The sequence below is a fragment of the Pelophylax lessonae genome, assembly GCF_965119305.1.
Source record: "Pelophylax lessonae genome assembly, chromosome: 5".
Lineage (NCBI taxonomy): Eukaryota > Metazoa > Chordata > Amphibia > Anura > Ranidae > Pelophylax > Pelophylax lessonae.
The window spans coordinates 309,903,563-309,918,667 of record NC_138772.1 but is presented as its reverse complement, the minus strand read 5'-3'; the positions used below and the strand labels follow the sequence as shown (position 1 = coordinate 309,918,667).

Here is a 15,105-nt window from a genome sequence, read left to right as displayed (position 1 = left end):
TCTTTCCAAATTGTTAGACTAAAGGTTTACCTTTAGAGACCATTTACACTTTACCATAATGTTACATAGTTTGGTTGAAAAAAGGCACAAGTCCATCTAGTTCAACCAAAAAATAATATCAATGCGTGCTTTGTTAGTCAGCCAAAATTAGTGGGATGTAACATCTCAATGCACGAGCAATTAAGTCCTGTTGAATTTTATTGCAAGATGGATCATGCTTTATGGAGTTTTCAACTCAGGTGCATTCTCAGTGTGTTGAGGTTTCATTTAACCACCTGACCCCCAGAAGGTTTTACCCCCTTTATGACCAGGGCTTTTTTTTGCTATTCAGCACTGTGCTATTTTAACTGGAAATTGATCAGTCATTCAACACCACCACAGAGGAGACCATTACAGTACTAAAAAAATAAAATAAGACTTTACTGGCACAAAAGGGACGACCCATTACAATATACAAAAACATAAATCACTTTTAGTGCAAACAACTCATTTCAGGTTTTAAAACAAGTCTGTATACAATACTTCATTATTAATATTATACATGATTTACATACCGCCAACAGTTTGCTCAGCACTTTACAAAATTAAGGGAGACAATATAGTTACAATATAATACAAGAGGGTTAAGAGGGCCTTGCTCATAAGAGCTAAGAATCTAATATGGTGGAAAAATTGTATAAAAAGGTTATAACTGTGGGGGATGCGCTGATGGAAGTGATAAAAGTTTAGTTTTTAGTTGGAGGTTTGATAGGCTTCCCTGAAAAGATTCATTTTCAGGGATCGCCTAAAGGCAGCCAGAGTAGGCGATAGTCAGACAGAGTGAGGTAGAGAGTTCCAGAGAATAGAGGAGACTCTGGAAAAGTCCTGGAGATGAAACATGGGAGGAGGAGACAAGAGAGCTTTAAAGCAAGAGGTCCGAGTAGCTTGGTGGTTTTATTAGTTAAAAAGGGGAAGATTTTAGAGATGTTACAGAGGTGGTGAAGTCTACAAGCTTTTGACATCAATTGGATTTGGGGCCGAAAGGACAGGTAAGAGTCTAGGATTGCAACTAGTACCCTGGCGTGAGGGGAGAGACTCTCATAGCTGTATTATTGATCTTGATGGAATAGTCATGGAATAGGGAACAAATGAGAGGGTGGAGAATATTAGCTTGGTTTTAGAGAGATTTAGAGTTTAAGGAAGTGGTGTGACATCAATGTTGATATGTCAGTTAGCAATTCAAGAGGAGACTGAAGGAGAAAGGTGAGGAGCAGAGAGGTAGATGTGTGTGTCATTGGCATAGAGATGGTATTGGAAGCCATAGGAGGTTATCAAGTGACCAAGAGAGATGTAGATAGAAAAGAGAAGAGGTCCAAGAACAAAACCGTGGGGGACCCCTACAGAAAGAGGAAGTGGAAAGGAGGAGGTAGAGTTATTAGGTAACACTGAAGGAGTGCTGTGATAGATAATAATCCAGGAGAACTGATTTTAGGAGGCCAAGGGAGTAGTGTTCATTGAAAAGGAGCGGGTGGTCAACAGTATCAAAGGCTGCAGAAAGGTTGATTATGGAGTAGTGGCTGTTGGTATTAGCACTTAGTAAAGTGTTAGTGAGTTTTAGTACAGCAGATTCTGTGGAGTGCTGAGAGTGAAAACAAGACTGGGGTCTGGGGGAATGGGAGCAATCCATGAGTATATCCTAACTCAGGGCTCTACAAACCTCAGGTGCCAGATCACATTGGCGACTAGAATTAGTGACCTGGTGCCTGGGCTGGACTGCAGAAAGGTGTCCTGTCGCCATGCGACGCCCCCCACCCGAGAGTGCGTGGCTTAAGATGCCACGCCGGCTGGTAATTGAGACTTCAATCAGGGAACTGGCGTCCTCTTGTGGTGGCCAGGGGGTCTGACAAGCAGTCACTAACGGTGTTTCCCCTGCCTGTTCTCACTGCCGTCTATCTCCTTCCCAAGAGGAGAAGAGACTGACGTTGTTACAGGCTTCATCTGGTGCCCTTTGCTGAATAGTAAGTGGACAGGGAGTGTGAGGTGGCTGGTTGGAACAGCCTCCGTTCTATTTACACCCTCACAAAAGATAAACAGTTAATCATTATTTATTTATTTTTTCATTAAAATGTATTTATTATTTTTAATCATCTCCCTGCCCTGCCATGCCACCGCCACACAGCCGTAGGCCCCTTTCACATGGGCTGCCTGATCAGGTCCGCCTGTCAGTTTTTCAGGTGGACCTAAATGGACCCTTCAGTCTCCTCTATGGAGCGGCAACCTGCTGCCATCCGAACCTGTCCGCCAAAGAGATGGATGGCGGTTCTATTTTTCATCCTTTGGGTGAATCAGATTGGATGGCATCGGATGGAAACGGAGAGACGGTTCGTTTCCATACAATTGCCCCATAGAGGAGAATAGGCTGTGTCTGTGTCCGCTCTGCATAGCAGACAGGTCCTATCATTAACCTGCTCAGTGGGGATCAGCGGAGAGATCCCCGCTGAGCAACCAGATTCTGCTTAGTGAAGGCGCCCGTGTGAAAGGGACCAAAGGTGGCATGAGTTACTGGAACACTGGATTGCCTATGGCCCCCACCTTGCTGCACTGTCCTTCCCTAGTGAGCCGCTGCCCATCACACCATCAAGCCCTGTACACATGGGTCAAATGCCTAGCTCAGTAAAAAAAGGCCCTTGTGTATGGCAGCTGTGCGGGCTTCTGTCAGAGGAGTATGCTGGAAAATCAGTAGTTGACCGACTCCCAATCGGCGCTCTCAGCCAATGGCCGCTCCCGTCAGAAAACAATAGCTCAGCAGGGGAGATCACTGTACTAACATCGGATTGTTAGTGCAGCGGCTCAGACCTGAGCGGTTAGTTTTTTTTTCGGTAAACCTATTGGGTTAAAAAAAAAACAGATAGTGTGTGTTCAAGGCTTTACATGTATATGGTGGCCTAGTGAAAGACAGGCTGTGATGCTGCCTTTCTGCCTTGGGCATGTGACCTACTGGGGATAGTCCACATGCCTTCCGCTGCGTTTCTTTCACAGGGATGTGCAAATTATATCACCCAATGCTCAGGACATGCAGTTCTGGGCACCAGCCAGGTGTTTTTGAAATTTAGCCCTGCTGTGGGCAAGCAGCAATCTGGCAATTCCAGCTCCATGCCACATGCTACATGCCAATCGGCGGGTTCCAGCCAATGATTCATTACCATTGCCTGCCGATTGGTGGAGCGAATGACAGGAGAGATATCTGTGTTGGTAAACTAATAGCGGGGATGTGCCGGTTTTGTATCCCTGTAAAGCAGGAAATAAAAACCATTCACATTCCTTAGTAAAAGCACCACATAGTATACACTTTACATCCTACTAGGAACATAGATTTGTGCCTCCTTCCCTGGCATTGCTGACCACACATCTAAGATTCTGAAAGGGTTTTCAGGACCATTTAAACTGGAGACCTTTGAAAAAAAAAAAAAACATGGAAAAATCACTCCAGCATGAAAAATGTATAAAGGCCAAACATGCCTGGTTGGCTCCAGAAGCTACACCATTGGCTGTATGTCTTCAGAATATGGACCAAGGCATATTCAACCACATGGAATCGATAATAAATATTGCTGCGCCAAGTGACCCAGAAAAATATATACGTAAATAACTTATAATCAGAAAGCAACTCAATGCTTATATATACTGTATATAAATGACATACAAATCCATATGTTGAAAAATCAGTGATACATAAAGTCCCAATGGTGAAAGACTATAGGTGATCAATAAATCAAATAAGGAAATCAATCTTCATCTGTGATTAAAACAGTGTAAAGTGCTGCATGCTTCACTCCAGTGCTCCCAGTGGCTAGTGCAAGATAAGCAGCTCACCTTAGGATTAGACTCATAAGAGTCATACACGCTTTGGGATGCATAAGGCTGCATTCACACTTGAGCGTAGCGTTTTTTACCGCGTTTTTACCGCGATTTTTTCAGGCGTTTTTCATTGACATCTATCAAAAACGCTGGTAATCAGCCCAAAAAGAAGCTCATGTACTTTTTTCAGCTACAGGCGTTTTGCAAAACGCTCAGATGTGAACAGGGGCCATTTAAATGAATGGGGTTTTACTTGTTGGGCGTTTTGGAACGGTTTTTTTGAGCGTTTTTGGAGCTGAAAAACACTCAAAAACGCCCAGGTGTGAATGGAGCCTAAGGATATGGATAACAGCCTGGTCTCCCCTCTTCCACTGCTCCAGCTGGCACTCCACGTGAGCCAAAAGCTTTAATTGGTCAAAATTGACAGAAGCAGCCACCTGGACAAAAGAGGTTTCCCCAATACTTGCAGCTTACAACTTTCAATGCTGCTGGCTCCTACTCCCTCAGTGCTGCTTCCCCGAATGTCTGATCTTCATAGGCAAGAGGTACAATGGACAGAGCAGTCTTCAGTCAGCCTGTTTTCTTGGAGAAAGGATGGAGAAGGGAGGAGCAGGGGACAGCCTTGCCATCCTATGCTACGGGGCTGTGGGTTTGTATTGATGCACACAGTGTAGAAGACAATACTCTAGTCCTGGCATGCAAGTGGGCGGATCGTCCGTTTCAACCACATGAAAGTTCTATTTAATGTGGCCTATTTTATTGCAAAAAAACAACAAGCCATATACAGACTTTAAAGGTTTGTTAGAACTGACAGGGAAACTAGGGGTTGCTATGAGAAAGGAGTATGCAAATGACAAGAGATACAAGGAATTAATCTCACATATTGAAACTGTAATACAGAAAAAAATCATCTGCGAGCAAAAGGAGGCAAAATAGGTTTGTTTGACGCTAGATGAATCAACTGACAAAGGAGGAGTAGAAGAATTAATATTGTATGTCAGGTACGTCAATAACAATAGGATCAAATAAGTATTTCTATCAGTCCTACCTCTTGAAATGGCAACTGCAGATGGGTACTTAGAAACCATCACTAAAGGCCCGTACACACGTACCGATCGTCGTCATACAAACGTTCGTCTTTTCTCCCAGGGATGTCGATGTCTGTTGAAAAGTGCAAAGACAGCACAAGAATTTTGTCCGCCGACTTCAGCTGACTGCAGAAGTGATGTCATGTAATGGTTAACTTTCCCTGTGTTTTTTCTTTTCTGAGCATGCCCAGTCTTGCAAATCTGCGGTCTGTCGGCTGATTTCTGTACTGACAGGCGAACAATCGTCCGTTCTGGTGTCGGCATACAAAAATTTTTATGTTTGCAAGAAAGACTCTTGTCCGCAGAATGTGCGCAGACATCTGTCGGAGGCACCATACTAACAAGCGTACAATCGGCAGATCTTTCGTCCGCCGACGTTTGTATGACGACGATCGGTACGTGTGTACGGGCCTTAAGGCTCCTTTCACACACTCCGTCCGTCGGACGGATTCCGTTTTTCTCAGCGGGGGATCGAGCCGCCGATCCCCCGCTGAGCAGGAGGATGACAGCTGTGTCTCCGCGCTGTGTGCGGAGACACAGCTGTCAGTTCCCCATGTATCTCTATGGGGGAAATCGGATGGGAACGGACCGTTTGTCCGTTATCATCCGATCCGATCGACGGATGGGAAATAGGGTTTCCATCCGTCCAGATTTGACGGATCGGGTCGGATGTCAGCAGACATGTCTCCGCTGACATCCGATGCCCCATAGGAATGCATGGGGGGGACCGTTCAGATCCGCCAAAAAAACGGACAAGCGGATCTGAACGGTCCGCCTGTGTGAAAGGGGCCTAAGGAGCTCAAGAAAACACATGGTCTTTTTTCAAACCAGCTTATTGGAATTGGTACAGATGGCGCTGCAAGCATGATTGGAGCTGAATACGGACTGGTACAGAAAGTACGTCAAAATCTCAGCCATGTAACTGACATTCACTGTGTTGCACACATATTAAATTGAAGTGTATTAATCTCTGTGAAAGAGGAAAAATACATTGATGACCTTGACTCTGTTTTAAAGAAGCTGTACCAAATGTACCAGCATTCACCCAAGAGAATGCAACAGCTAAAGCAGGTAGCTGAAAGTTTTCATAAAAAAAAAAAAAAAAAAAATGAAATTCAGTAATTGCATAACATAAGATGGGTGTCAAGCAAAGTTAGTGCTCTCTCTGCACAAAGATTGGAAATGTGTGACAGTCCACCTTGAAAGTGTTGCTGCAGAAAGACACTGCTTCTGCAGTTGCACATGGTTTGTTAAAAGAATGAACTGATCATACATTTGTTCAGATGCTCCATTTTCTGATTGACTACCTAGAAATTATTAGGAACCTCTCACTTTTATTTCAAAGGGAAGAGCTTTTCTTAAGCACAATTGAGTTCCACGTGAAAAACACTATTTCTTCTTTACAATCACTCAAAGATGTGCCAAAACAGTATGAGGAGAGACTTCTAACTGGAACATCACTCAAAGGACAGTATCAAGATGTACAGTTGCACGGACTCGGTAATATTGCAACTTCTTTGATTCAGCATGAAAAAGGACAAATTGATTCAGTATGGTGTAAAACATCTAGAAGATCGATTTCTCATTCAAAGGAATAGCAGTGTTTGATACCTTTGCTGGCCATTGGGAAAAGCACTACAAGACTATGGTGTTGATGACATTATAACATTGGCTCAGCATTTCCAGAATCAACTCTCACTGCCTGAAATGCATGATAAATGCATGCATGCAATCCACAATGAGTGATATGAATTTAAAGTCCTTGGAAAAAGGAAAGAAACTGAGTGAACTTCTGGATTTGGTACTCTCCAACACAGATTTCCAGTTTTGGGAAACTTGTTTTCTATAGTGTCTGTGTTGCATGTTGTGAGAGGATTCAGCTTAAAGCGGAGTTCCACCAATTTTAATAAGTTTAGATGTACGTAATCCCCTTTAAAAATACTTTTACCAATGGAAACTATTTTTTATTTATTTTTTGCAAGGAAATACATTTTTTTTCTTCTTTATTCATCCACACTTCCGGGTCAGGCCGCCTATAGGCGATTATGTCACTCGGCGATTCGCAAGGGCTGCTGGGATGTATCCCAGCAGCCCTTTGCGAATCGCCTAGTGACGAAATATCACATTATTACACCGGCACCAGCTGTACTTGGATGTATTGCATTGAGTCCATGCTCCGCCCCGCCTCCTCTCAGTGAGCTCTACGGGCTGTATTGCTTTGAGTCCGCGCTCCACCTCTTCTCAGTGAGCGCGGACTCAAAGCATTACATCCTGTAGAGCTCACTGAGAGGAGGCGGGGCGGAGCATGGACTCAATGCAATACATCCAAGTACAGCTGGTAACGGTGTAATAATGCGAGATTTCATCACTAGGCGATTTGCAAGGGCTGCTGGGATACATCTCTCTCATCAGCTCTAATAGAAGTCAATGCAAGCCGCTCCGAAGTCACCCCCAAGTAGTGCAGGAACCTTTTTCTAAGTCGTAGCGACTTGAGTCGCTCTGATTAGAACGGTTCCATTGCACAGAATGGAGCGCGACTTGTCAGGCGACCAAGTCACCTGACAAGTCGTGGCAGTGTGAACCGGGACTAAGTGTGCCCTGAGGACCGGAGTTGAGAAATACTGCTCTATGAATTTGTAAACAAATGACTTTGTAGCTCAACGCGTTTCCTAAATAATCCACTTCAGGAGCAGAGGAAGGGGAGCGATAAACAGTACACACTCCAAATATCACAAAAGACAAACCTATGTCAAATTCCACTGATAAATACAAAGTAATCATCTATTGCAAAAGCGATGTGTTATGCCCCGTACACACGTGCAGATTATCTGAAGACTTTTTTGTCTGCAGACTTACCAAAACCATATAATATGAGGTCAAACCTAAACACTTTCAATTTGTATGCAATCCGGCAGGCCCTTGCACTACATAGAAAAAGGTAAATCTGAAGACAAAAGTCTTCAGATAATCTGCACGTGTGGAAATAGCTGGAAATATCAGAGACTCCACCAGGCAGCTAGAGATCAGTCCTCAGGGATGACACCAGAGAGAAGTATATGTTTTTTGTCTTTCCTAAAATATTGGTAATTTTTGCAACCTACATCCCCTAATAATATATGCTTGGTGTTGTAAGCATACAGTATCTTCTAATATTCAACAGATCTGAAATTCAAAAAAAAAAAAAAAATCCAGGCACTGCATGATCCTTCCAGAAAAAATAAAAGAAAGGGGATTACATAGACACATGGCTTTCCCCCTTAAAGGGGGGGGGGGGGGGCAGCTCATTAATCCAAGGAATCGATCAAATAAGAAGTTAATTCCATAGGGGGTAAAGACTCTCATGCTCTTACCTCTCACTATATATTAAACATTTTTTTTTTGGTTTTATAAACAAATTATAAACTTCCATTACCCCTTAACCGCTTGCCGACCGCCGCACGACTATTTACTGCGGCGGTCAGCCCCTCACAGGCCCCTGTGAGGCTCTAGGGAGCGCACGCACACCGCTGGAGGCTCGCTCACGGACCCCCCCCCCGCGCGTGTGCCCGGCGGACCCGATGTCCGCCGGGCACTCGCGATCGTCCGTTACAGCGGGAGAAAGGCAGGCAGCTAATGTAAACAAAGCCGCCTGCCATTCTTCCCTGTGTAAGAATGGAGATCATACGGTCCTGCTATGTAGGACCGTTGATCTCTGTTCTTACACCTCAAGCCACATCCAATCAGTTAGAAGCATGCCCCTAGGGACACACTTAACCCCTCTTTCTCAAATAAAGTTAACTCCTTCCCTGCCAGTGTCCTTTTTATAGTAACAGTGCATATATGTATAGCACTGATTACTGTAGTAATGTCACTGGTAACCCCAAAAGTGTCAAAAATGTCAGTCAAGGGTTCGATCTGTCCGCCGCAATGTCGGGGTCCCCCTCCAAAAAAAAAAAAAAAAAAAAATCGCCGCCATTACTCGTAAAAAAAAAAAAAAAAAAAAAACACAACAAAAATGACAAAAATTTTTTCCCTTAGTTAGTAAACGCAATAACTTTTGCGCAAACCAATCAAAATAGGCTTTTTGTGATTTTTTTTGGCCTAAAATGTTAAAAAATATTTTTTTGGGGAATTTCATATAAAAAAAATGTGAAAAATATTGTTATTTTTGCAAAATTGACGCTCTTTTTTTGTTTATAGCGCATGATCAAAAAAAAAAAAAAAAAAAAAAAAAAAAAAAAAAAAATCGCACAGGTGATCAAAGACCACCAAAAGAAAGCTCTGTTTGTGGGAAAAAAAGGAAGTCAAATTTGTTTAGGTACAGCGTCGCACGCCTGCGCAATTGTCCGTTAAATTCACGCAGTGCTGAATTTCACAAATCTGGCCTTTATGGAAGAGTGGCAAGAAGAAAGCCATTTCTTAAAGATATCCATAAAAAGTGTCGTTTAAAGTTTGCCACAAGCCACCTGGGAGACACACCAAACATGTGGAAGAAGGTGCTCTGGTCAGATGAAACCAAAATCAATCTTTTTGGCAACAATGCAAAACGTTATGTTTGGCGTAAAAGCAACACAGCTCATCACCCTGAACACACCATCCCCACTGTAAAACATGGTGGTAGCAGCATCATGGTTTGGGCCTGCTTTTCTTCAGAAGGGACAGGGAAGATGGTTAAAATTGATGGGAAGATGGATGGAGCCAAATACAGGACCATTCTGGAAGAAAACCTGATGGAGTCCAAAAAAGACCTGAGACTGGGACGGAGATTTGTCTTCCAACAAGACAATGATGCAAAACAAAGCAAAATCTACAATGGAATGGTTCACAAATAAACATATCCAGGTGTTAGAATGGCCAAGTCAAAGTCCAGACCTGAATCCAATCAAGAATCTGTGGAAAGAACTGAAAACTGCTGTTCACAAACGCTCTCCATCCAACCTCACTGAGCTCGAGCTGTTTTGCAAGGAGGAATGGGCAAAAATTTCATTCTCTCGATGTGCAAAACTGATAGAGACATACCCCAAGTGACTTACAGCTGTAATCGCAGCAAAAGGTGGCGCTACAAAGTATTAACTTAAGGGGGCTGAATAATTTTGCACGCCCAATTTTTCAGTTTTTCACTTCATGATTGTGTCCCACTTGTTGTTGATTCTTCAAACTTTTGACAAACTGATGATTCCAAGTTCCGGTTATTATCCACATTTCCAGTCAGGTTGGTATTTACACCAGGGATACTGGAATGGATTCCAGGTCATTGCTAGAAGATAGATGTTGTTTTGTTGATTTTATGTTGCTTGGGATATATCCAAAAAGTCTGCTCTTGGTGTATCTTTTGGAGTTCTTTTTTTTGCTTTTCATTCATGACAAGTTTTGCATTTGCCTTTGCAAAGTTTCCATTTTATTCTTAATTTGGTTAATGCTGGTAGGGTCCAATGATGTTAGGGGTTCAAACACCAACTGCTTTTGCTCCCTGATTATTATCTTTTTACCATACCGTTTGTGTATGAGGTTGTTCTTTAATCTTTCGCTGGTACGTCTGCAAAGTCCTTCTGCTAAGGAGAATTCAGTGTATTTACCAATGATTTTTAATCTGGAGACCTTGTGGTATGAGACTCCTCTTTTTGCATTTTAACAGAAAGAAGATGTCACTGTTCATCTGTGTTTCCTTTGCAATTGGGTTGGTTACCTGCTTCTTCATGCAGATATATTCAGTATTTTCCTTGAGGTGATTGTAGCTGTATTAGTGCATGTGCGGCAGAAATATTGATTACGGTCCATGATACTTTTATTTATTTGCACTAACATAGAATTGTCCAGAAAAATTGTATGTTAGTGCAAATAACAAACAGTATCATGGACTGTAATCAATATTTTCTGTGGCAAGTGCACTAATACAGCTACAATCACCTCAAACAAAACAGTTTGATATTAATATTACTCAGTATCCCAAATTGTATTTTTTTCCCTTTATTTTATACATGTGGCCAGCCACAGAGGACTAGAAGCTCCTCATGCCACTATTTCCCTACAGACAGGCTGGGAAATAGCAGGGTCATGTGACAGCTGTAAATTGGTTAGGTAAAAAGGTACTTTGGTGCTTTTCTTTAATAAAATAATTACAATGCTATCATCCATATACAGAAAGAGAAGGGATAATGTAAATTAAACAATGCGATTATTATCACTTTAATACCATTAATTGTATGCCAATGTCCCAAGAGTAATAACTATCTACAGATACAGTGGCTTGTTCTAGATCTTATTCCAAGATGTACAAGTGGGTACTATGGACCCGTTGCCAAAACCCAAAAAATTGTGATTCAGTCAATCTGGTTAATATCCTCTCATGTGAAAATATTTGGCATGCCAAGACCAATCCTAGGGCAACTAAAGACAAAGCCAGAACATATCTATCCCCTAGAACTAATGGGAATAGTGCCACCAAATCACACAATAAAACATCATAGTCCAAACAACCAGTCTGACTGGGTGCTTTGGGACCAATATTCAATATTTGCAGTACACGAGATCAATATCTTAAGTAGGGATGCACCGAAATGAAAATTTTGGGCCGAAACCGAAAATGCAGGATGCCCTTGGCCGAAAACGAAAATGACTTTTTCCCCCCAAATAATTTTAAATTAGATAGAACAGGGGCATACACCAAAAACAGGTAGCGACGTACACCTGTCGCTGCCACCCTGTCACAGTATATGTACTGTGACGGGTTGGCAAGAGGTTAATTTAATTACCAATGGTGTTAGTATTATGCAGCATGAGGGGCTTAATGTATTGTCACTGCTGCATTAGCGACCAACCAGTGGCAGTTAATTAACCCCTTTGTGCTGCATTAGTGCAACCAGTATCAGTGGTTGCACTAATGCAGCACAAAGGGGTTAATTAACTGCCACTGGTTGGTCGCTAATGCAGCAGTGACAATACATTAACCCCCTCATGCTGCATAATACTAATACCAATGGTAAGCTCGCCTCAGCTATCACCACCCAACCCCCCCCCCCCCCCGCCTCAGCCTCCCTCTCCTGGATGTCACTACTACTACTACTACTACGATCTGTCCATGAATGAAGTGACACACCGGGCGGGAGGGCGGGCGAGCGGCCGCTAATAGATATAACTATGTGAGCCTTCACTTCCCTGTCAGCGGCACGATGTCCATGAATGAACTGACACTCCGTGCGGGAGGGCGGGGGAAGTGGCCGCTAATAACTATAAATATGCGAGCCTTCACTTCCCTGTCATGCAAGTTTCTCCTCTGACAGGGAAGTGAAGGCTCACATAGTTATAGTTATTAGCGGCCGCTCCCCCCACCCAGAGTGTCAGTTCATTCATGGACATCGTGCCGCTGACAGGGAAGTGAAGTGCAGGCTCACATAGTTATATCTATTAGCGGCAGCTCCGCCTGCCCTCCCGCCCGGTCTGTTAGTTCATTAATGCAGAGATCGCAGTAGTAGGGACATCATTGAGAGGCGGGCTGCCGGCCAGAGGCGCTTCTTTTCAAACCTGCGCTGCGCCCTCCTGCTTACTCAAGCGGCCATTAATTTCTGCATTTTTAACCCATTTTCGGCCGAAAATTTCAGTGCATCCCAAATTTTAAGATTTATTGTCCTTTAATATAGAGCCATACAGGCTATCCTTGATGGCGGCCTATCCATGCTTTCTTTGTCTCTGCACCGGCTCTAGAAATTTCCTACCTGGTTGTACACTTGAGTTATCTGAGCAATTTTCCTTAATGTGTCCTGAAGAAGTCAACTGAAAAACAAGTTTACCTATAAGAACTCATCTCCATAGGCTACGGATGTAAAAAGCAAGTTTATTAAGTTTATTACTGTGATTTATGGATAGCAGTTGGGATAAACTCATACATAAAGTATTGTACACAGGTACATTTTTAGGACCTGAAAAAGGTCTTCCCTTTTATGCCAGTAAAGTCATTATAATTTTTTTTTTTTCTGAGTTTGGTGAATATTACAGATGTGGCAAAATAGGGCTTACTGGATTGATTGCGTGATACACAAGATACAGGCCGGTACATAATCAGTCGAGTCACAGAAAAAGTCTCACATGTGGTATTTCCATACTCAAGAGTAGTAGAATTTGTTTTGGGCTGTAATTGTAATTATGCCCCTGCTGTGTGTCTTAAGTGAACAACATTGTTTAAAAAAATAATAATAATAATTTAAATGAAATCTTCACTGGTGAGGTTGCAGTCACTCCAGGTGGGACAGCCAGCTGCTTGTGAGGTTCCCTCCGCACAAGACACTCCAGGAAGCCTCAAACAAGGACAATCCCCCTGAGGACTCCAGATCTGGACCAAGCTCATCCTGTGTGATGACAGAGGGATGGCCTTACCCCGTGTGGTGACTTCAACCTCACCAGATTTATTTTTTCCCTTATGGTGATGCCAGGAGATAGAGAGAATCCATCTTGAGACCGTTTACATCAGGATGATCATAATGAACTACTGAACATTTATAATTTAATAGTCCATGTTATCTGGTAAGCGGCCCTCTTACTGGAGGTGCACAGTGGTGGAACCACTGGTCTATACTGGAGAGGATTTTCTTAAGAGTTGTTGACCATTTATATTTTCATGGTCCATTATTTGTTAAGAGACTGATTCTTCTAGTGTATTTAGTGATGAAAACACCGATATACATTTGAATAAGAGAAGAGTGGAAGCACACAGCAATACATTGAAGCACTAAGCGCCCATTCAGACTGGCGCGACACGACTTGCTGGGGCGACCTGTGAAGTCGCGGTGCACAGCGTGCACCACGACCTCGGCGCAACTTGCAGGGACTTCTTATAATTGAAGTCAATGCAAGTCGCCTCCAGGTGGCCCCAAAGTAGTACTGGACCCTTTTTCTAAGTCGGAGCGACTTGTGTCACTCCTATTAGAACTGGTCCTGTACTATTCAATGGCGAGCGACCGACCGTGAAATGATTCTAAATTAGATCAGCAGTGATGAGTTGCCTGTCATTCATCTAACAGCTCCACATACATAGTGGGCAAGCTAGTTCAGATGACGGCGTCCTGTGCAGCCTGCAGAAAAGGAATTGTGTATGCCTGTATGGCTGGAGCAATGCTGCAAAAATGTTTGTTGTGTTGTGACAGTGGGACGCCACCCCTACCAGAACACTTCAATCAGCGATCTCCGCCATTGGCTAAGAGAGCTGACTGGGAGTTAGAGCTGCACGATTCTGGCCAAAATGAGAATCACGATTTTTTTGCTTGGAATAAAGATCACGATTCTCTGTGTAACATCTTTTACTTTATAAAAAAAATTGGGATAACTTTACAGTTTTGTTTTATTTTTTTATTCATTAAAGTGTATTAATTGCGTTTGAAAGACTGCTGCGCAAATACAGTGTGACATAAAAATTTACAACAGTCACCATTTTATTCTGCAGGGTCTCTGCTAAAAAAAAATATATAAATGTTTGGGGGTTCCAACTACTTTTCTAGGAAAAATAAACTGATTTAACTTGCAAGCAACAAGTGTAGAAAAAGGTTTAGTCTTTAAGAGGTTAAACTTCCTTCCTCCGGCAGAGGGAAAGAAAAGATACAATGTAATCATTTGTGTTTACAGTTCAGTGGGAGACTAATGCTGATAGGCTTTTGCAGGAGGCTTTTTTTTTTTTTGACAGCTGCTCCCTCACAGCTATGTAAGGCTGCATTCACACTTGAGCGTAGCGTTTTTTTGGCGCGTTTTTTTGAGGCGTTTTTGGAAGCAGGCATTGACATCTATCAAAAACGCTGGTAATCAGCCCAAAAAGAAGCTCATGTACTTTTTTCAGCTACAGGCGTTTTGCAAAACGCTCAGATGTGAACAGGGGCCATTTAAATGAATGGGATTTTACTTGTTGGGCGTTTTGGAACGTTTTTTTTTTGCGTTTTTGGAGCTGAAAAACACTCAAAAACGCCCAGGTGTGAATGGAGCCTAAAGAATCAAGCAAGTGTCATGTTAAGATCGTCAGGGGGAGTGAATCGCGATCTCGATTCTGTTACGATTAATCATGCAGCTCTACTGGGAGTCAGTCGGCTGCTGGTTTTCCAGCATGCTCGTCTGACTTCTGTTGGACAGACCTATCAGATTCTGCAACCTAAAGGGATGTTCGGCCAAAAACAAACTTACTGCGCATGTGCCATGTGTTCCAACATGGCCGTAATGCATTGCA

General features: G+C 42.9%; 1 protein-coding gene and 1 pseudogene across 2 annotated transcripts in view; one reads left to right on the top strand and one right to left on the bottom strand.

Moving 5' to 3' along the window:
• The window catches only part of LOC309556754 (UPF0489 protein C5orf22 homolog), a 137,132-nt gene that overhangs the window by 120,425 nt on the left and 1,602 nt on the right, over positions 1-15,105 (bottom strand). The gene's annotated exons all lie outside the window — the stretch shown is intronic.
• Positions 1,812-6,851, top strand: LOC309555605 (zinc finger protein 862-like; annotated as a pseudogene). The gene is made up of 4 exons: positions 1,812-1,826; positions 3,352-3,599; positions 4,573-4,945; positions 5,730-6,851. The product of its transcript is annotated as a zinc finger protein 862-like (transcript).